Here is a 22,785-nt window from a genome sequence, read left to right as displayed (position 1 = left end):
GACCATCCTGCAGGTCAAGCACCTCTCAACATACCGAGCGATCTCTCTCTTCATGCACGACCACCAATAACTCAATCTCAGATCCTGATACATCTTGGTGGCCCCCAGATGGATAGAAAAGCGAGACTTATGAGCCTCATCTAACACGGTCTGTCTGAACCCACCAGACACAGGAACCAACACCCGAACACAATGGGTCAACACTCTACGACTGTCCGACATAAATCTGGTGATCTCACCCCTAATCCTCTCAATCTTCCAATTATCCTCTCGGACACCCTCAGTCTGAGCCTCTCTAATCAAACCCATAAGTGAAGGATCCATGGATATCCTTATTCATGTCACCTCAACAGAAGATCCAACCGACTTACGGCTCAGGGCATCCGCCACCAAGTTCGCTTTACCCGGATGGTAAAGGATCTCACAGTCATAATCTGTGACTATGTCCAGCCACTTGTGTTGCCTCATGTTCAGGTTTGGCTGATCCATAATATGCCTCAAACTCTTGTGATCCGTGTAGATGGTACAACGGACCCCATAAAGGTAATGCCTCCAAATCTTGAGAGCGAAAACCACCGCTCCCAACTCAAGATCGTGCGTGGGATATCTCACCTCATGCGGCTTCAGCTGCCGCGAAGCATAAGCTATCACTTGCCCCTGGCTGGGGTCAAGCTGCCTGGTCAACGCGGAAATTTTTTATATGAGGTATGTTACTATATTAAAAATGCATCAGAAAATCGGATTTTCAGATAAATGACCATTGGTTTGACCCTTATCCAAACTTCCGTTTTTATGTCAGTTTTTATGGTTTTATGATAGTTTGAAACTGCCATATGACAGTTTTTAAACAAAGATCAAAAAGTCAGTTTTGGTCTCAATTTCTGGTACATACGAAACTATCATCAAAACATTCTTTGTTCTTGTCTCTCCGAGTCTTATCCGATTAAAGAATATTCAGAGTACCACCCAAATACTTTAATCTGAATGTGTTTAACACAATTCTCAGAATTTCCTATACTTTTTGTACCCCAAATTCCTAACAAAGATTAAAGTATTTTGTGATCATGGAAAGTGGTGATTCTGTGAAGGATATGAAAAGAAAGTTTGACAAATTGAACAAGTTTCAAGGGCAAGATTTTCGTAGATGGTAGAAGAAGATGCACTTTCTGTTGGTTTTTATGTACTCTAACATCCCTATGGTGCACATACAACCCTCATGCTTATATACATGCAATTTCATTTTATCTAAAGCATGAAGCCTAACTATCATACAATTGGAGATATACAACATAAAAACTAGTTGGAAGATTACCTCTTTGTTGTAGCTTGTAGAACTTGGCTTTTAAGAGCTTAGCACCTCAAGTATGATGCCTCAAATGTTTCACAAAACACGAAGAGAAAGAGGAGGACAAATGAGAGAGAGGCTATTAACCACCAAAAACGGCTAGCATCTTCTTGGAATGCACAAGTGTCCATTTTAGGGTTTTAGGGGTTACACTTATAGTGTAGAATTCCAAGAGTTTCAACTTGTAAACTCTAATCCACTTCCTTGGGCCTTTAATCCAATAATTCATATGATAAGCCCTTTGGATTAAATCTTCATGGACTCCACAAAGATTTAGTCCACATAATCAACATGGATCATTAGCCCAAACTATAAGTATCACTGATTTACATAATCAGTCCCCATTAATTTAATTAGTCTCTTTTGATCACTAAATTAATTCCAAAATAATTCTTGATCAATACTAATTAAATAATATGATTTCTCCACTAATATATTATACTTATAATATATTAATAAATCACAAATAACCTCTTTCTCAAATATCCATCCTATCAAATTGCTTTGGTCAAGTACATACGAATTATAATTATGGGCTTAGACACCTAATCCAACAGTATCCCACTTGGATAAGTCTAATAACTATAACTGCAAGTACGACTCCAAAACCCAACTGGAAATCGTAGCTCTTAAAAGCCGATGTCGAACTCTGACGCGTCCATTAGATAAGGGATCATATATTCCTCCATTCTAGATATCGTAAGAACCGAGACATCGATTAGAATCATTCTCTATGTTCATGTGTTGTTTCCTGATTTCCGATTTATGACGACCGACTAATTGAACAAATCAAATCAGTCCAGGCTTGGCCAAGCGCTTAGGGTTGTTATCACCAAATCATCGAGGGGCCCACAAATATCGCTTTTATCCCTCTTAGCGTAAAAGGAATGGATAAACTTCGACTCATATGCCTGCTCTATTCACTCATCAAATCATACACAACAATATTTTTATAACACCAAGTTACTGGTGCGTTTACATATCATCAATGTGCAATCGACTTGTAAACTGCAACTATATGTCTCTGTTTCAAGAATATAAGATATTATCGTCTCACAATCACTCGTGATGAAATCCATGAAGTGATTTAGATGAGCGTGAGTTTAATCCAATACTCAAAGCTTATTACAAGAGTACTCATGAATACTGTATCAAACTTGTGCTATGTCTAAACACTCTAGACAATCTACAGACGGATTCATGACAGTCTTACCTTAATACCTACTTCCAAAGTATGATCGACTGTGGATAGTTTGAATAATCTTATTATTCGGGAAGTCAAAATATGCAAAGTGAAACATAAGAATAATCGAATTCAATATGGTCTCAAAACTTTTGAATATAAATAAAACACCTTTTATTTAATCACCATATCGATTACACATTATTCATTGTATAATGTTTCGATTAATCAACTTAATACTTCAATTAAAACAATAGTTATCCCACGCACCAAGCATGCACACTATTTTTGCCTATGATCCTTTCTTTGTGAAATAAATACAAACTCATTTCACAATTCCAAATCTTTATCATAAGTGTAAAATTCTAAACTATCATGCAATGATTCATTTTTTAATGTCATGGTACCAAAGTCACAGAGACTTTGCCAATGATATTACAAATTATTATGTTGGAGATTGTTACAAAACAATTCCCCGGAATTGAAGTCTCACATTCAAAGTACATTCCTTTGAACATCCTTCTTGCATTACAGTTTCTAACCTACACATAGATTCTCAATATCCAACTCCCATTATGAAAACATTTCCATGTTTGCCAAATGACAATGCATTATTAATAGAATTCTGTCTATTCATAATAATGTCAATATGGTCCATTCATTACTATACTTCCAACTGTCCTTAAGCAGCCAATCCTTAGCCAACCTTAGATTGTCCTTGACAGTTGTTTAACCACTTTAGTCATATCCGGTTCTAGTCCCTTTTCCCTCTTAATGCCCTAGGCATTTGGAAAATTAGAACACGTTAATATTATAGCATATGCAATCGATCCTATATCCGAAGCATATGGGACACGATTCATAATGTCTTACATAAAGACATGATACTAGAACAGCCTTTTGCTATAATATTTCCATATATAGAATTTCCAATTTTGAAATATTTCAATATGGTATTCATATATATCCATGACTAAGTTTGATTAATACTTTAATCTAAACCTTTAGATTCGAAATAAAGTATAAGTATCCTCTCCCTTACCATAGCGAAACAACTTTTCAACCTTTGCAACTTTGCAAATTAGAACTTTGTTTCCTATGAATAGTATTGTCAACTCGCAACACTTACCAGAATAATTATGCTCCCACTAGCATAACAATTATTTTGTTACTAGCATAACATTTACGCTCCTACTATCTTTAACATTTATCCAAAATCAGCTGGACTTCTAGAAATCAATACTTTATTGACTTTCTTACCAAAGTTCAGATTTCTTATACGAGATGCTTCGATAAGCCTTTATCTAAGCTCATACACCTTTTTATTAGAAAGCCCATATGTGTGTCTAAACTATTTCAGAACTTACAGGAATAAGTTCCGAATGTTCAAACTATTTTCCATTTCTCACAATTCGAAATATGAAGAGGGATGTCGTAATCATAATCGAATTTGAGAACGCAATTGACATAACTGCTATCTCCTTAAAATCTACTTAGTGAAAGCGTTTCCTCACAATCATTTTCATGAATTGGAGAGAAACCTTATGACACTTAGATTTTATGGTGTATGTGTTCCTATCCATGTGAATCTGTCATTTCCAACCATTACCAAAAGATAAGGTCTCTGAAAAACTTAACCTCATATGGACTGAACTTGTTCAATCTTAATTTCTTGCCACTTGGCAGCACAAGGGCCTACCATGTTTTCCAAGTTGCTTAGCAGCTCACCCTTACTAATCAATGAACTTTCACTAATCAAGGTGCACTGCCTTATGAAAACAACTGAGAACTCATATAACTCACATGCATAGTCAACTTCAACTGGAATGGGCACAAAAACAAGAATATGTCAATACGATGGGTTACAAACCTCAAGTCGTGAGCTAGTGATACACAATAGGTTCATTCTTGATTAGTTCCTGAAACTTTTCTAGATCTTTAAGACTCTCACTAACTTCTTGACATATAAGATTCTATTGTCAAGAAACACTCCTTGACAAACAAATATTCAAGAGTTAGTGCAGATTCTTATCAAGGAAAAACACATCATATAATTGGTCTTAGTTGGTCTTTGTCTTAAAGAAATCACAACTACCAATTCTAAATGTGTTATAAACCTACTTAAGATATGTCACTCAAGGAACAATCTTGGAGTATGACTCTAAGACTTGATTTTGGAACGAAGTATGACTCACCTTAATTGATTTAATCATTTCAGCAATTCCCAATTCCTCTTCTTAGCCATACAAGTGCACTAAGGTTTCCTTAGAGGATCAATTGTGATATGGTTTTCATAATCACTATGATGATCATAAAACACGATACTCAAGTACTCTCCTTTCCTTTTAGATTGGAGAAACTTTTATATTTCTGCCTAACTTGATTCTTCTTATTCGTTCCGCTATACGTTGAAAATTTTTCAATGATTCAGAATTACACTTAATCTTGTAAGCGTAACCATATTTACTAAACTTTTAGTAAATCATGACGAATAGTCTTATCGTTCTTTGTGGTGGACCTGACCAGTGTACAACCAAGTGTACCCGATCCCCTAGTCCTTCACTTGACTCACATATACATGTGAACAAGGAATTAGTCTTAATTTCCCAAAGACGAAGGTTCTCATTCATCATACAATACAAGTTGCATGATTCCAAGTTTCTGCCCATTTGAAACTTGGTGATGAGAATCTTTCCTTATTTTGTAAATTCAGACACTACCACAAACGAAATAATCAAATCCATATTGCTAAAAATAGATACATACAAACATCAATTTTCACAAATGTCATTGTAATGAAATGTAAAATAAGATAAAATCAAAATTTTCTTTATTTATAAAATTGAGGAAAAACTTGTCCGTACAATGCAATTACAAATGAAACTATGTTACTACATATTTCTAAGCAATCTATCATAACTCTTAAGTAGCAGCTCAAAAATCTGATCATCGAACCATGCGATCGAAATCCATCTCTTCACGATCAAACTCAACTTACTCTTCCTTTAAGCTTCCTTCCACTTCTTTGATCCTACAAAACATCAAAATGCGATCTTATCACATCATGTATTAAGAATCTACAAGTAGGAACTTAATAGAGTTAGATAGTGGACTTATCTGAAGCATAGTCAAACACTTTGACTTTACCATCCTTGTGATCCTTCAGGTAAATAATGCAGCTTCGCAACCAATGCCCCTTCTCTTGGCAGTAGTAACAAACAGACTCTTTTAGAATGGCACACGGGACAATCTCAAACTTAGCCTTTCTCTTTACCATTTGGTCTAATGGTTCGACCACGGCCTATCCCTTTCCATTGGGAAGAGAAGACTTTTCCGGACTTCCAATGATTCCATTGTCAATGTCCATGGAAGTTTGGGAAGTAGATCTTCCAATCAAATTTGCATCACCAGTGCGCCAAATCATTTCTGATTCAGCAGCAATTAGCAAATAGGTAAGATCGATCAGGGTCACGTTGTGGTCTGCCATATAGTAATCTTTAACGAACTCACTATATGACTTAGGAAGTGATTGAAGAACCAAGTCAACAACCAACTTCCTGGAGACAATGACACCTAACATTCCCAGCTTGTCAATGTGTGACTTCATCTCCAAGACGTGTGCAAACACAGACTTTCCATATTTGTGGGTTTGAGTGACCTTGAAGTTTTCAAGTCGACGGACATGTGGGTTAGGGAGAATTATTGGAGGAGGTGGAGGAAGTGAAGTATGATTTCCATTTCCACAATCCAAATGTGGAATATCATCTTCATGTGGAAAGCTTTTTCCAAAATATTCAGGAAGACCATAGTTGTTAGAATTAGACATCTACAAGGGGAGAAATTCAAGTGAGTTGATTTAATCCTTAATATAACACCCAAATGAAATATTAAGGCTAGGACCCAACACAATAATTTACAATTCGGAAGAGGGATGTCGTAATCCAATTGCAAATTATTTGAAGGTAGGTAAATGACGATTTACCGATTTCCACCATGAAAAATGAAAATGAATTTTAGGTTTTAAATGAATTGAAATTCCTATATTCATTGAGATTCATTGAACCTTTTCAATGGCATGTTTATTCTCGATTATGCCCTCTCAAGTTTGTGACTGGGATACCGAGGATCACAAACAAGGTGTGAATAACCATGCAAATTAGCTTGGTACTCTTGAAGACATCTATCATCTAATCAATGTGATAGTTAACCACACACGCTCCATTGATCTATGATAATCTACGAGCTACCCATTACCATCCGACCTTAGTCCCAGATTAGTGTTCCGGTTGACCACACACGCTCCACTAACGACTAATAAGGTGCAATGTGCAATTTCATGGGTTAGCATCAATTCACATTTGTCCTAAAGTAACTAAGATTGAGAATTTATAAAAGTTTAGTTACTTTATATTTCATTATACTTTTAATGAGGATTTAAATGTTCTGTCAAAACCATTCGACTAACGACCCCCCACTGGTCAAGGGTGCGGTGGGTAAGAGTGGATATCCAATGGCGGAAATTTTATAGGCCGCTTCCTTAAACACCCCTCATAGACCAGCTTCGTGAATGAGGCCTACTAACGGTAATACTGACTTTTTTTTTAACTTATACATATATAATATATTAGACTTTTAATGTTATATAGTATAAGGATGTATTTTATACATTTAAAATACTAGGTGGTTTAATCTATTAATTAAACTAGACCTTTAATTCAATTAAACTCAAACCATATAATTATGGATTTATTAATACTCTTTTAATTAATTATCAACAAGGTCATAATTAAACTTTTAAGTCTAAATTTAAGTTATGAAGACAAAAGGTTTAGAATTTAATATTTCACAATTAAAACTTTTAATTAAATTTTAAATTCCAAAACTTGAGGGCAAATTTTGTAACTCTTCAAAACCTCTTGAGTTTTAGAATTTCGGTTACATAAATGAGACTTTCCAAGTTCCATAACTTGAGGACAAGTTATGAACCTCTTCAAGACCATTTAGATAAAACTTTAAACTAATAAAATAATCATATCATTTTATCTTTTACTAAATTGACCTAATTCAACTCTCTTATAGCAAAATGATTCAAATTTTACAAATAGTTAGTTTTTCATAAAATCAAGTAATTATCTTAAAATTTGACAACCATCATGTTATTAGATGGGGATAATTATTACCATATCAGTAAAATCAAATTTTATGAGCCAAAACAGTTTGTGGTAATGATCCTAATCCAAAACAGGCCAAAAAACCCGAAAAACTGCAAACTGATGATCCAACTCGTCGAGTCGGATACTGGACTCATCGAGTTCATCACCAAATGACCCAACTCGTCGAGTCCACTCATAGGACTCGTCGAGTCCACTGACCAGACAACAATTTTCCAGTTTTTTCAACTTTAAACAATTAACTAATGCATCAATATAATAGAAAACACTCATGGCTCTGATACCACTGTTGGGTTTTATGTACTCTAACATCCCTATGGTGCACATACAAACCTAATGCTTTGGATCTAAGTTTTCTCTGATTATACATGCAATTTCATTTTATCCAAAGCATGAAGCCTAACTAGCATAAAATTGGAGATATACAACATAAAAACTAGTTGGAAGATTACCTCTTTGTTGTAGCTTATAGAACTTGGCCTTTAAGAGCTTAGCACCTCAAGTGTGATGCCTCAAATGGTTCAAAAAACACCAAGAGCATGAGGAGGACAAATGAGAGAGAGGCTATTAACCACCAAAAATGGCTAGCATCTTCTTGGAATGCACAAGTGCCCATTTTAGGGTTTTAGGGGTTACACTTATAGTGTAGAATTCCAAGAGTTTCAACTTGTAAACCCTAATCCACTTCCTTGGGCCTTTAACCCAATAATCCATATGATAAGCCCTTTGGAATAAATCTGCATGGACTCCACAAAGATTTAGTCCACATAATCAACATGGATTATTAGCCAAACTATAAGTATCACTGATTTACTTAATCAGTCCCCGTTAATTTAATTAGTCTCTTTTGATCACTAAATTAATTAATTAATTATTGATCGATACTGATTAAATAATATGATTTCTCAACTAATATAGTGTACTTATAATATATTAATAAATAACAAATAACCTCTTTATCAAATATCCATCCTATCAAATTGCTTTAGTGAATGCAACCCAAAATGGACCATGCTCCTCTCGGGTCAAGTACATACCAATTATAGTTATGGGCTTAGACACCTAATCCAACACTTTCTCCTTACCACTCTGAAAGTGGTGTATGTTCTGAGTACACCCATGCCAGTCTTACCAGAATCTGTTGAAGATGAACCTTTGGAGGCAACAAGAAGGAGATCAAAGTGGGAAAATGATGATTACATATGTCGTGGTGATATTCTAAATGGTATGTATGACTCTCTTTTTGATATCTATCAAATTTCAAATCTGCAAGAGAACGGTGGGATTCTCTTGAATCCAAATACATGACTGAAGATGCTTCTAGCAAGAAGTTTCTTGTCAGTAACTTTATGGGTTACAAGCTGATTGACTCCAGGCCTGTTATGGAACAATTCCATGAAATGTTAAGGATCCTGGGACAATTTGCTCAACACAATCTGAAAATGGATGAAGCCATTTTTGTGGTTGTGATCATTGAAAAACTACCCCCTTCCTGGAAAGATTTTAAACATAATCTGAAACATAACAAAGAGGAATTAACTTTGACTCAACTTGGAAGCCATTTACGGATTGAAGGGTCCTTAAGGACTAAAGAACTTGATAACAATCCTAAAGGCAAGAACCAAGTTGGTTCCTCTTCTGTGAACATGGTGGAAGGAGAAAGATCAAAGAATCCCAAGAAGTCTAATGGAAAAAGAAAGTTTGTCATCTTCACAAAGTCTTCCAACAAGAAGGCTAAGTTGGTTTGTTGGAATTGTAACGAATCGGGTCACTTCAAGAAAGATTGTCATCTTCACAAAGTGAACAAGGATGGTGTTGGACCAAGTGGATCTAAGGATCCAAAAAAGCAACAAGGCCAGATTTGTGTTTCCATGCAGAATTCTAAATATGTTCAGAATTATATTTCTGTGATTTCTGAAGCATTTTATGTGCATGATGATGATGTTGCATGGTGAATTGATTCAGAAGCAACAAGCCATATATGTAAAGAACTTCGTTGGTTCAAGGAATGTCAACCAATTGAAGATGGAACTGTGGTGAAAATGGGAAATGTTGCAACTGAACCAATCAATGGTTTAGGATCTATTTTACTTACCTTTACTTTTGGGAAATATTTGTGTTTAAACAATGTTTTATATGTTCCAGGGATTTGTAAGAATCTTGTGTCTAAAATTGTATTAAATAATTGTGGTTACAAACAAGTATTAGAAACTGACAAGTATATCTTGTCAAGACATGGTTCTTTTATGGGATTTGGATATGTATGTAATGGAATGATTAGGCTTAATATTAATTATCCTTCTATTGATAATTTTGTTTGCATGGCTTCTACTAGTACTAGCAATAATTTTAATAAATATGAATTATGGCATGCTAGACTAGGACACATTCATTACAAGAGATTAAAAGACATGTCTAAAATGAGTTTAATTCCTGCTTTTGATATGCAAAATAATGAAAAATGTAAAACATGCATGCTAACTAAAATCACTAGACAACCTTTCAAAAACGTTGTTAGGGAAAGCAAGGTGTTGGATCTAATACATAGTGATTTATGTGATTTCCATGCAACACCTTCCCTTGGAAACAAAAAGTATGTTGTTACTTTTATTGATGATGCATCTAGATATTGTTATGTCTATTTGCTACATTCTAAGGATGAAGCACTTGATAAATTTAAAATTTATAAACAAAAAGTTGAGCTTCATAAAAATGAATTAATAAAAGTCTTGCGTACTGAAAGAGGTGGTGAGTATTATGATCCAATTTATTTTGAATCAACTGGAATAATACGTCAAACCATAGCTCCCTATACACCACAACAAAATGGTGTAGCTGAAAGGAAGAATAGGACTTTGAAAGAAATGGTTAATTCCATGTTGTCCTCTTCTGGATTAAGTGAAGGGTTTTGGGCGAGGCAATGTTAACTGCATGTTACATCTTGAATAGAACTCCAAATAAAAGGAGTAAGAATACTCCTTATTAACTTTGGGGTAAAAAGGTACCAAATTTGAGTTATCTCAAAGTTTGGGGTTGTCAAGCAGTTGTGAGGCTCACTGAACCCAAAAGGAAAACATTGGGTGAAAGAGGTATAGATTGTATCTGAAACATCCCAAAATTTAAGGGCAAAAATTTCATTTTAATTAAGTTAATATAAAAACCGATAGTATAAAAACATCCATAGTGTCATCCCATATCGAAACCAATATGTCAATAGTCAAAACATGTCATAATGAAACATTATCAGAGTATAATCCCAAAAAACTCATGTGCGGAAATCATAGTGTGATGCGATGCAATCATGCCGACTCCTTTCCTTTTGAAGAAGAAGTACATGAAACCAAAATTGAAAACCGTAAGCACGAAGCTTAGTGAGTTCCCCCATCACACCACATGATCACATACTGCCAGACATATCTGGGTGCCCGACCTACCCTGTCAGGCATATCTGGGTGCCCGACCTACCCTGTCAAGCATATCTGGGTGCTCGATCTACCCTACCAGGCATATCTTGGTGCCCGACCTACCCTCCAGTTTATTTCAACCGGTTACGGGGACTATTTCACCCCTACCACTACCACATAATAACATAGCATAAACATACTGTCAGGCATATATGGGTGCCCGACCTACCCTCCGGTGTATTCCAACCGGTTACGGGGACTATTTCACCCCTACCACTACCACATAATAGCAATAAGCACGTAAATCATAAAAGATAGTGGCCTACCAGACAATTATTACAAAGATAATCATCTCTACTATAAACAACTACTAGTGGGCCGACATTGGTGCCTTCGACCCACTCATATAGGAAGGTAACTCACCTCACACTGCTGAAGTCCACCGCAAGAAATCCTTAGCTGCTGACCTGGCAACTCCTCGAACTATCAAAACCAAAAATATTACCCAATTAGCAATTGGGTCCCTAACCATGATCTATACTTGGGGTAAAATGACCATTTTACCCCTAACCCAACAAGATTCATAACTAAGGCTTAATCCCAAAACCAAACAAGTCCAAAACTCTAAAATCCATATAAGCCCACTAATGGCCCAATTTTCCAAATTGGGCCCAAACCCTTGGATAGGCCTTACCCCTAAGCCCAATAACTTATTCCTAATCCAAACATACATCCTTAGCTGGTCCAACAAAATCCATGCACTTACAAGCCCATAAGAAAGCCCGAACCCAAAATGGCCCACAAGGCTCAATAAGGATCAAATCCATTATGGATCTAACCCAAGAAGGCCCAATGTCTAAAAAGGCTTGAAATACTGAATGGTTCAATGGGACTCTAGAGCTCAAAAGAGCTCAAAAGAGCTTAATGGATGGTCTTAATTCGTGATTGAAGTCACACTATCCACAAAGCTTGCACCTTTATGAGAGAGGGAACCTTAGAATGTCCAGATCTACAAGATTGAGCCACTAAAACGACCCTAGCTCGCCAAGACCAAGAAAAAGGGACTAAAATGACCAAAAACCAACCCAAAGTAGATCTATGAAATGAATAGCCAAGATCAAAGCTTTTTACCTCCAATGGATTGCAAAAGATGAGAACTTTCTTGATCTACAAGCTCCCTCCAGGAAATGAGCCCTCAACTTTCTTCTTCTCTTACACAAATCACCATGAACACTCTTCTCCAAGCTCCAAAAGCTCACTCAAGGCACTCTAGGGTTTATATGACGCTAAAAGGGGTGGAGGCTGACCTGAAATGACCTAAGGAATGATAATATGTTGCTTATATTGGCCACAAGTCGAGAGATTAGGGTTTTGATCTGAAGGGAGTACGCCCCGCGTACCCCTCTGTACGCCCGGCATACTCAGTAACCACCCGCGATCATTCACCTTCATACGTTGGGCGTACCCAGCTGAACACGTGCATGCATCCTTTCATGCATGGGACCGATTTGCCACTTAGTTTCATTAGGGGTTAATTTTGCCAAAACCTTCAAAGAACCATAACTTCCTCATTCTAAGTCCGTTTCCGACAAACTTTATATCCACGGAAAGGTGACGAGAAGTCCTATGTTCTAACAACTCACCCGTTCTTAGAAACGTCCCGAACAAGAACCCAAAATCCATAAAAGATCGAAATCTCAAATTACGATTATACCCTTGGCCTCCGAAGACACAATCGAGCACTTGGATCACTTATACTATAACACCCACCTCCGAACTGGGGAAAATACTTCCTTTCCCAAGGCCCTAAACCTGACCAAAAATGATAATTGGGTCGCAGCCCCGAGCAATGAAGCACTTTCAAAACCGGGTGTTACAACTCTCCCCCACTTATATTAGATTTCTTCCTCGAAATCTCTCCTTATTAACACCCATATCCCAATAAATGATCTGAGGAACACAGCCGATGATTCTACGTGTAAGACAACCTTCTCAAGGCAACTGAACCCAAACCGAACTTCCATTCCGAAGAAGCCAAACCTCAAACTTCCACAATAGCACTTCTGCCTTTCCAAGATCTGGATTCTATAATGGTCTGTCTCCCCGACAGTCCGCTTACGCTGAAATGATACCATGCCCAAGCCTCATCGAATAACTGGCCAACCATAACACTTACAACCCTGATTATCTTGGTGCAACTTATGAAAACCATGCCACTGACCATAACTAGCTGCAAAATACTTATACTTGACAGAAGGCGCAGATAATCCTTCGAGTAGAAGATTCATCCCTGTAACGGTTAGACTCAGACGAGAGCTGTGCAATAGGGTCAAATCATTTACTCTGAGATTATTTAATCCCGCTGTGAGTGACTTAGTATTACCCAAGAAACCAGTTACTCATCCATACATGAAGTCCTAAAACACTAATACTGCCTGAGACACCGAAACTGCCCGAAACACTGAACTACCTGAAACAGTATGCTGCCTGCTGGCTACTCTCCAGAATCCACCGAGACCTCCTTGGTCTCAATTCGTTTGCCAGTCATATGAAATACCGGGTTCCGACCTGGTTGCGGAGCCCAAAGACTCCTACACAGTTGCCCCACACGACTTCCGAACGAAATCCTCTTCTGTCAATAGTTACCATTAGTTATCTTGCCACTATGGCTCTAACGACCTGCTGATCCAACCGATCGGGTCCATACGTCGAATCCTAACGTCACCAAATCCAAGGCTAAAAGTGATTGCTACTTGACCAAAGGTAGCCTTATATGACAACGACCTTATACGGTCCATCGCTTCATTGATCCCATGACTGCAATGGTGTTCCTACGCTCTTACCACTGGCTTAAACAGGCCTAATTCATTTGGGGAAATCCGTAAACCAATCTGTGGATTTACCACGCCCTCACTGCTGCACCTGAACTGGTGGGTGTGACAACCATCAAATTTCGGTCAAGTCAAAGTCAAACAAAGTCAACTAGTCAAACCGGTCAACTCCATTAACCCTTGTATGATAGGGTTTACGTTATGTAATCACTGTATAATTCGCTATTTTAATGAGAAAACATCATTTGGAAAGTTCATGTGTTTGATTTTCCTTAGCCTTAACAGTGCTAAACAATGAACCAAAGCGATAAAACACTATTGCACAATCATCGGGATTGTGTAGGACACTAAATCATGGCTTAACGGGGTCTATGGACCTTGCGTTGCGAAGCCGGACACTCAAAAAGATCACAAACGAAACCTCTCGCAATCTCATTCAAACCCTACTCAAGATTACTTGACGCTAATAGGATCGAAACTCATACACTACGATATAAATTGACGTTAATAGCAACATAGTATAGTACAACGTTATAACTATAATCAAATTAAATTATGATACCATATTAAAATCAAATCAAAGTATAATGCTCTAATTAAATTTAAAAGAATCAAACTTGAATGCTATAATTAAACTTCAAATCAAAGTAGATTGTTATAATCAAATAATAACTCATCTTTTATAAAACTCCATTTTTATAAACTTTACATTAAATTTTATAAAATTATACTTTTATAAACTTTACATTAAATTTTACAAAACTCTTATATTAATTATGTAAAAGATGCTTGTGTTAGTGGGAAATTATGAAGACCACCAAAAGCAAAAAGATTATTCCCATGGTCTCCCACTCACACCTCCCATCCACTTTCCTTTCTTTTTTCTCCCAACACATTATTCTCTTCACCACTTAAACCTTCTCTATTCTTTCTCTCACTCTCAATCTCGAAATTTCCTCCAAGAATACTCATATTCCATCCAAGAACAATCTATTATACTCAAATCTTCATCCCTCTTGAAACATTCATCAAGGTATGTTGTTAAAAGTTTCATATTCATACAAGAAACAAATTAAATCCACCAAAATATCTAAAACTCATTCTATGCATAAACCTAATTTTTCTCAGAATCCCATCAATAAAATAAGAAGTTCTGGAAATTTTCAGAAAATAATTTATTTTTATTGAATTACTATAATTATTGCAATAAAGTAGGGCAATAATTCACATAAAATACTTTTTGCATTCAATAAATTCTGAGAAAATTCTGGGATGACCTGTATACTGATTAAACATTATATATGAAGTTTCATGCATTTATATTACTTTTTACTATTATTTATGATTTTATTGATTAATTAATAATGAAATATATAAAAAATACTTCCCATAGTCACAAATATCTGAAACTTATACACTGAGCTCTACATCATGTTATAAAACTATGGTTAATTTTACAGATTTTTTGAGAATCATTTACTATTTTTCCCGAATTTTGTGTTGTTTAATCATTAAAATATTAAATAAATACTAAAACAGTTCAGAAAAATATACAAATTTTACAGTAATTCATATTGTATGAAATAATGATTTCCTAATAATTTCATAATTTTTCAATACTGTTTACTATTTAAAACTATTTTCCTAGGTATTTAAGCATGTAAAAATGCATTTTAATGATTATTTCATATAAATAATTGTTAAAATCTGTAAATAATTATAATTGGGCAAGTTATTATTTTAATAAGAAATTATTAAAATCTGGCCTAAATTGAAAATATAAATTAATTATGCAAAGTAAGTAATTCAATTTAAAATTCATTTAACAAATAAATACCTTAATATTATAATCAAAATGAATTATTGTTAATTCATCTAATATAAGAATATGTGTCTAATTATTTGTATTAATACTCCATTCTCGTTTAGCAGTTCCTAAACCAAAACTATTAATTATATTTGGTTCTACGCCATTTTGACCCGAATCGTCTATCGTACGACACACGCATTTCGTTTTGGGACTAATGTGAGTAATCTACCCCATACTTTATAATTTTCAATACTTTTGGGGGTGTATCATGTGGTTCTAATATATTCCAACTTCATTTTATTGTTTTATCACAATTGAGACATTGTTGTGACATTTATACGTGAGTCATTAATTGTATAACTATTGTTTGTTTACGCTACATGTACTTGTAGTGCATTACCATTTTTAGTCTAATCTCCATGACTATGCCCGTATTCTTGAGGTACGTTATGGACAATAATAGCGTTATTGGGTTGACCACCCTGCCTTGGGACGCTAAGGTGATTGATCGCACGTGGTTGAGTGTGTATGATGATTAGATGCTCCATCCTATATATATTTATATATATATACATATGTATATATAGGGTGAGGACTTATTGTGGTTGTTATCATTTGTTAATCATTTTTTGATTTATAAACCGTTATCTCAAATACAATTGTTTGCCGACTTCAAAAGAAAACAAATTTCCAATTATAAAGGTTTCAACTTCACAATTTTCTCTACTAAAATTAGATTACTCACCAACTCTCGTAGTTGACCTGTTTTTACCCATGATGCAGATTTGAAGAATGAAGTTGATGAAAAATAGGTTGTGCCTTAGAAATCCACAAGACTATTTAAATTTGATGTAATAAATGTTGTTCATATTTGGATTTGTATTTGTATGTTGTGGATCTTGTTTGCATACTTAGTACTTAATTGAATCTAATCATATTATAACATAGTTGTCATGAGACTTTGAACAATATATCACGCCTCGATCGATTCCGACAAGGATCGGGGTGTGACAGATTGGTATCAGAGCCCTTGACTATAGGGAATTAGGTTAATTGCCTTGACCTAGTCTATAGCCTCTAGGGTCCTCTCGTATGCTATTTTATAAAATGCACACACAACTGCATGCAATTCACACTTAGAAAATCCTAGGAATACCTTTGTGTGTTAATTGCTCCCTTATGTGCATACGTATTACTCCTGACACTTATATGTGTGCATACACTTGTGAATATTCTCCACTTTCTTTGAAAATCACACACATACTCAAGTTGTTTAACAAAATGTATATACATATATGTATTCCTTAGAGCTCATAGGAAATTCAAAGTCATACACTCTAGTTGGGTAGGATCATAGTAATGGACGCGTAGTAACTGGAAGGGGGAGGTGCCGGTAGCCCGAAAGTCCTGACTAGGTAAGCATTCGTATACATCCCAATCAACCGAGGGACCAGTTTGCTTATCTGGGGACCAAAGGCGAGAGTTCCCAAACCTATAGGCCAAAGCGCGTCATTCACATTACTTTTGAGCCATCAAAATACCCGACCTTATCAAACGTATCCGAAAGGATACACTCCAAAATGGCCAACTCATTGGACTATTAAGTTCCCTAATGGGCCTAGAAGTGGGAAAGAAATGTGAAAACTTAGTTTTGTGGGGGCCCACGCAAGTGCTACATGTTTCACCTTTAGTAACCATGGAAAGCCCAAAAGGTGCCCAACACTCCTAACCATGGCCCAACAAGTGTTTTACAATTATTTTACCCAACAATGTCTAAAAAAAAACTTTATTTCCCTAATCAATTTACAAATAACTCACAAGTCCATATGCGTGTTTCTCGTAGTTGACATGTTCCTTGTTTGGTTGTGGACTTAGGGTAGACTCATTAGGATCAACAGTCTAATAAAATTTTAATTACACATAACTGGGGGCATGTCGAGTGAATCTTAGGAGTGGATCAGACATGGAACAAATCACAAGATTATAATCAAGTTATTCCTACTAAATTCATAAGTCTATTTATATAGACCTCTGGTATAGAGTCGTCAGTGTAGTCGTGTCGGCAATCTAGAATATAGCTAAATACATAATACAAACTATAATACCCAAATTATACAAACTTTTCTGCATTAAAAATCAATAGACAAACACAATGAAACTAAAAAGGGTATCAATCTATCAAGAGAAAAACACATACAATGTAGATTAAAATCTACTAATTATAACAAAAAGGCTAAAAGAAAAGGTAAGGACTAAGGATTGTTAAGTCCTCTCTTCTTATAAATAGCTTTGAAGCAAGCTTGCCTAAGCTTCTTTGTTCTTTCTGTCAATTCCATACCTGGCAATTTCTCCATCATCTTCTTGTGCCCTGCTAACGTCTCTACCTCCTCCTTTAATCCCAACTCCTAGTTTTTTTAGGTAGATGCAATATATTTTTCGTGTGAGTTCATAAAATTTACAATGAGTTAAGTTTATGTAAATATAAATCAGAAATCGTAGTAAAACAATTGATTCGATGTGGCATATGCCTAGGGCCTATGTTTATGTTATAAAGAAACTAATAATTAAAATTTTAGAAAATACCAAAACAACTTTGGTTACCAAGTGCATGCATACATGCATGAGTAATGTATAGAAGGTTATTATCGTAGTTTACCTTGGCATTTTGAATGAGGGATTGAAGGCTCTTAAGTTTTCTATGAGGCCATCTGTTTATGTTTAGCTCTCTGCATCTTTTCTTCAACAATGTTAACCCTATCCCTAGTTCCTTTGCTGCCATGATTATCGGCATCTCAAAGTACTTCGCTATCTCTTCAAACTCCAATGGTCTCAATCTATTTGCCACCTTCTGGCCACCGTGATCAGTGGTGGCAGCACTAGAACTACCTGTAGCCTCACCACCGGATTTACAGTCTTCACTGAAACTAACCAATGGTAAATTACCATCCTCCCAACAATCCCATAAGCTTATGTCTTTAAGGGGATCCAAATCGTGAAACTCATTTCTAAAAATGATGTTTTGATCTTTGTTAAGTACTGTGGAAACGTTCTGATCGAGCACTTCATGCAATTTTTCCGACAACTCGTAATCATGATGGTCGAGCATGTCACCACTACAAAAATCCAAAAAAAAAAAAAAAAAAAAAGCCTCAAGATAATCAAATCCAACAAGATGAAAGACTCTTTTTGATCACTACAAATCCAAACCATGTTTTGATCAATATAGACAAAATCACTTTTCTGTGCGAAAGATGGGGTAATGAGTGACGTTTATATATACCTGAAAAGATCTTGATGATCAAAGTACGGAAACCAATCGAGGTCATATATGGGGTTTTGATGATCTGCAGGTGGATCCATTTGTGAGGGAGAAGTTAAAAGTTGCGGTAAGAATGTGATGATTTATATAAGTGAAGTGGGAGAAGTAATTAATAACAAATAAAGAGGAAATGAATATATATGGTCTTTGAGCTGTAACCTTCTTCTTCAATTCACACACATATGCGTATTTGTTGCCGCAAATTATGACTTATGTGCCTCATGCATTTAATACATCACATGCCTACTGCATATTCTTGACTTTGAAGCTACGTACCAGTTTCAAATTTCCCCAGTAGCACACTTTTCATTAGAAAGTACTCCAAGTCTTCACACATGAACCAGTTAGAAAGTACTCCAAGTCTTCACACACGAACCAATTAGAAAGTACTCCAAGTCTTCACACATGCAAATTATGACTTGTGTGTCACTATAGGTAACTAATAAAACTTTATTTTTTAACCCCTTAAATATCAGTACAAGCTTCTAACCTCGACGTTTAAATTCTAAATTTCTTTTTATTACTAAAACTAGCATCGATTCAAGTATATAAACCATGAATCTTGAGAACACGGCAAAACCCAAATAAGTCTTATCATCTATGTAAAAAAAAAACTCAGGGTTTTTACTAGTAAATCTATCAGTAGCGGAGCTTGAACAATTAACTTGGGGGGGGGGGGAGAAAATATTATAAACTGAAATTAACATTAAAAAAACAGATTGTTTTCAACAAATAAACACCAAAAACACCTAGAAAAAGAATTACAACTCAGCCTGACAGCCTTTAATGTCTTTAAAAAACAGATTATGAATGATATATTAGTAAGCAGACAACAATTTCTCTTTCAATGTTTTCATCTTTCCCATGATTATATCTAGAAAAATCAAAATGAAGGAACAATTGATCCAATCAAAACAAAATCAAATTCAAAATTAGAACAATAACCAATAACTCATTTAACAATAACCAAATCAAACTTTGTTGTCACTTTTCAGTTTTGTTTGAAGCTGACAAGCTGTTAAGCATAACCAAATCAATAACCAAATCTATAAGTTCATAACTTATAAATCAAATTGGCAAATCGCCAAATCGCAAATGACAGCCAAATTAAAAGGAAACTCAGTAAGACAGTAGTAACGCATAAATAGGCAACAAATTGACAGAAAACAGCAGCAGCAGTACAATACGCCAACACCAACAATCAACAATCTTACAATCAGAAAAGAAAGAACATCTGAACAGGATTTGGGTCTTGGGATTACATGCCTGATTTCTGTGAAGTGAGAATGGGGACTTGGGCACTTGGCGATGGCGATTGGCGAGAGTGAGACCAAGCGACTAACTTGGCGAGACAGCGACAAACGAACAACAGGCGAGATAGGCAGTGAATTGGGAAAATGGGGATGAATCGATTTTGATTTCTTGATACCGCTTGGTCGCTTGGAGAATTGGGAGTATTGGACCATTCTGATTAGGAATCGGGAGGGGCCAAAGCCCAAGTTTGAAGATAGCAGGCCTATAACTATTTTATTTTGAACTACAATTCCTACTTCTAGCCCAATAATACTACGCCCCTGGAATCTATGAGGGCTAGTGTAAACATTATGGTCATATATCATTAAGATTCTATGGACTTAGAATGTGTGATTCCGCCTCATTCCCTGTTCCTTGTTTGGTTGTGGGCTTAAGGCGGGGTCACCCATCCAAAACGCCCTTGCAATCTTAATGATATACGACTAGTTTACATCAATCGACTATAAAAGAACTTGTAGGACTTATAATGGAAATTTCGTCAAAATTTGTTGAAACATTCGTAATGATGGAACTCGCTAACTACGTTATAAAATATTCATAGTGATAATACCAAGGATAAAACAGGGAGTATAAAAGCACACATAGAATACTCTACCAAGGATAAAACATAACTACGTAATGATGGAACTCGCTAACTACGTTACAATAAGAAATTTCCAAGGTCATCATGTGACATCAGGAGGGTTGTTCCTCACCATAATCAATTTCTTGTACTACGAAAAGTTTTCCACATCTTTTTCCAAACTCTTGAAGTCCCAATCAAAATGCAAATTTCGGGATGAAATTCCCTCTAACGGGGGGATGATGTGACAACCATCAAATTTCGGTCAAGTCAAAGTCAAACAAAGTCAACTAGTCAAACCGGTCAACTCCATTAACCCTTGTATGATAGGGTTTACGTTATGTAATCACTGTATAATTCGCTATTTTAATGAGAAAACATCATTTGGAAAGTTCATGTGTTTGATTTTCCTTAGCCTTAACAGTGCTAAACAATGAACCAAAGCGATAAAACACTATTGCACAATCATCGGGATTGTGTAGGACACTAAATCATGGCTTAACGGGATCTATGGACCTTGCGTTGCGAAGCCGGACACTCAAAAAGATCACAAACGAAACCTCTCGCAATCTCATTCAAACCCTACTCAAGATTACTTGACGCTAATAGGATCGAAACTCATACACTACGATATAAATTGACGTTAATAGCAACATAGTATAGTACAACGTTATAACTATAATCAAATTAAATTATGATACCATATTAAAATCAAATCAAAGTATAATGCTCTAATTAAATTTAAAAGAATCAAACTTGAATGCTATAATTAAACTTCAAATCAAAGTAGATTGTTATAATCAAATAATAACTCATCTTTTATAAAACTCCATTTTTATAAACTTTACATTAAATTTTATAAAACTCTATTTTTATAAACTTTACATTAAATTTTATAAAACTCTTATATTAATTATGTAAAAGATGCTTGTGTTAGTGGGAAATTATGAAGACCACCAAAAGCAAAAAGATTACTCCCATGGTCTCCCACTCACACCTCCCATCTACTTTCCTTTCTTTTTTCTCCCAACACGTTATTCTCTTCACTACTTAAACCTTCTCTATTCTTTCTCTCACTCTCAATCTCGAAATTTCCTCCAAGAATACTCATATTCCATCCAAGAACAATCTATTATACTCAAATCTTCATCCCTCTTGAAGCATTCATCAAGGTATGTTGTTAAAAGTTTCATATTCATACAAGAAACAAATTAAATCCACCAAAATATCTAAAACTCATTCTATGCATAAACCTAATTTTTCTCAGAATCCCATCAATAAAATAAGAAGTTCTGGAAATTTTCAGAAAATAATTTATTTTTATTGAATTACTATAATTATTGCAATAAAGTAGGGCAATAATTCACATAAAATACTTTTTGCATTCAATAAATTCTGAGAAAATTCTGGGATGACCTGTATACTGATTAAACATTATATATGAAGTTTCATGCATTTATATTACTTTTTACTATTATTTATGATTTTATTGATTAATTAATAATGAAATATATAAAAAATACTTCCCATAGTCACAAATATCTGAAACTTATACACTGAGCTCTACATCATGTTATAAAACTATGGTTAATTTTACAGATTTTTTGAGAATCATTTACTATTTTTCCCGAATTTTGTGTTGTTTAATCATTAAAATATTAAATAAATACTAAAACAGTTCAGAAAAATATACAAATTTTACAGTAATTCATATTGTATGAAATAATGATTTCCTAATAATTTCATAATTTTTCAATACTGTTTACTATTTAAAACTATTTTCCTAGGTATTTAAGCATGTAAAAATGCATTTTAATGATTATTTCATATAAATAATTGTTAAAAT

This window comes from Lactuca virosa, chromosome 6 (assembly GCF_052849685.1).
Source record: "Lactuca virosa cultivar CGN04683 chromosome 6, Lactuca_virosa_CGN04683_v6, whole genome shotgun sequence".
Taxonomy (NCBI): Eukaryota; Viridiplantae; Streptophyta; class Magnoliopsida; order Asterales; family Asteraceae; genus Lactuca; species Lactuca virosa.
The sequence above is the reverse complement of the archived record's forward strand: the minus strand, read 5'-3'. Positions refer to the sequence as shown.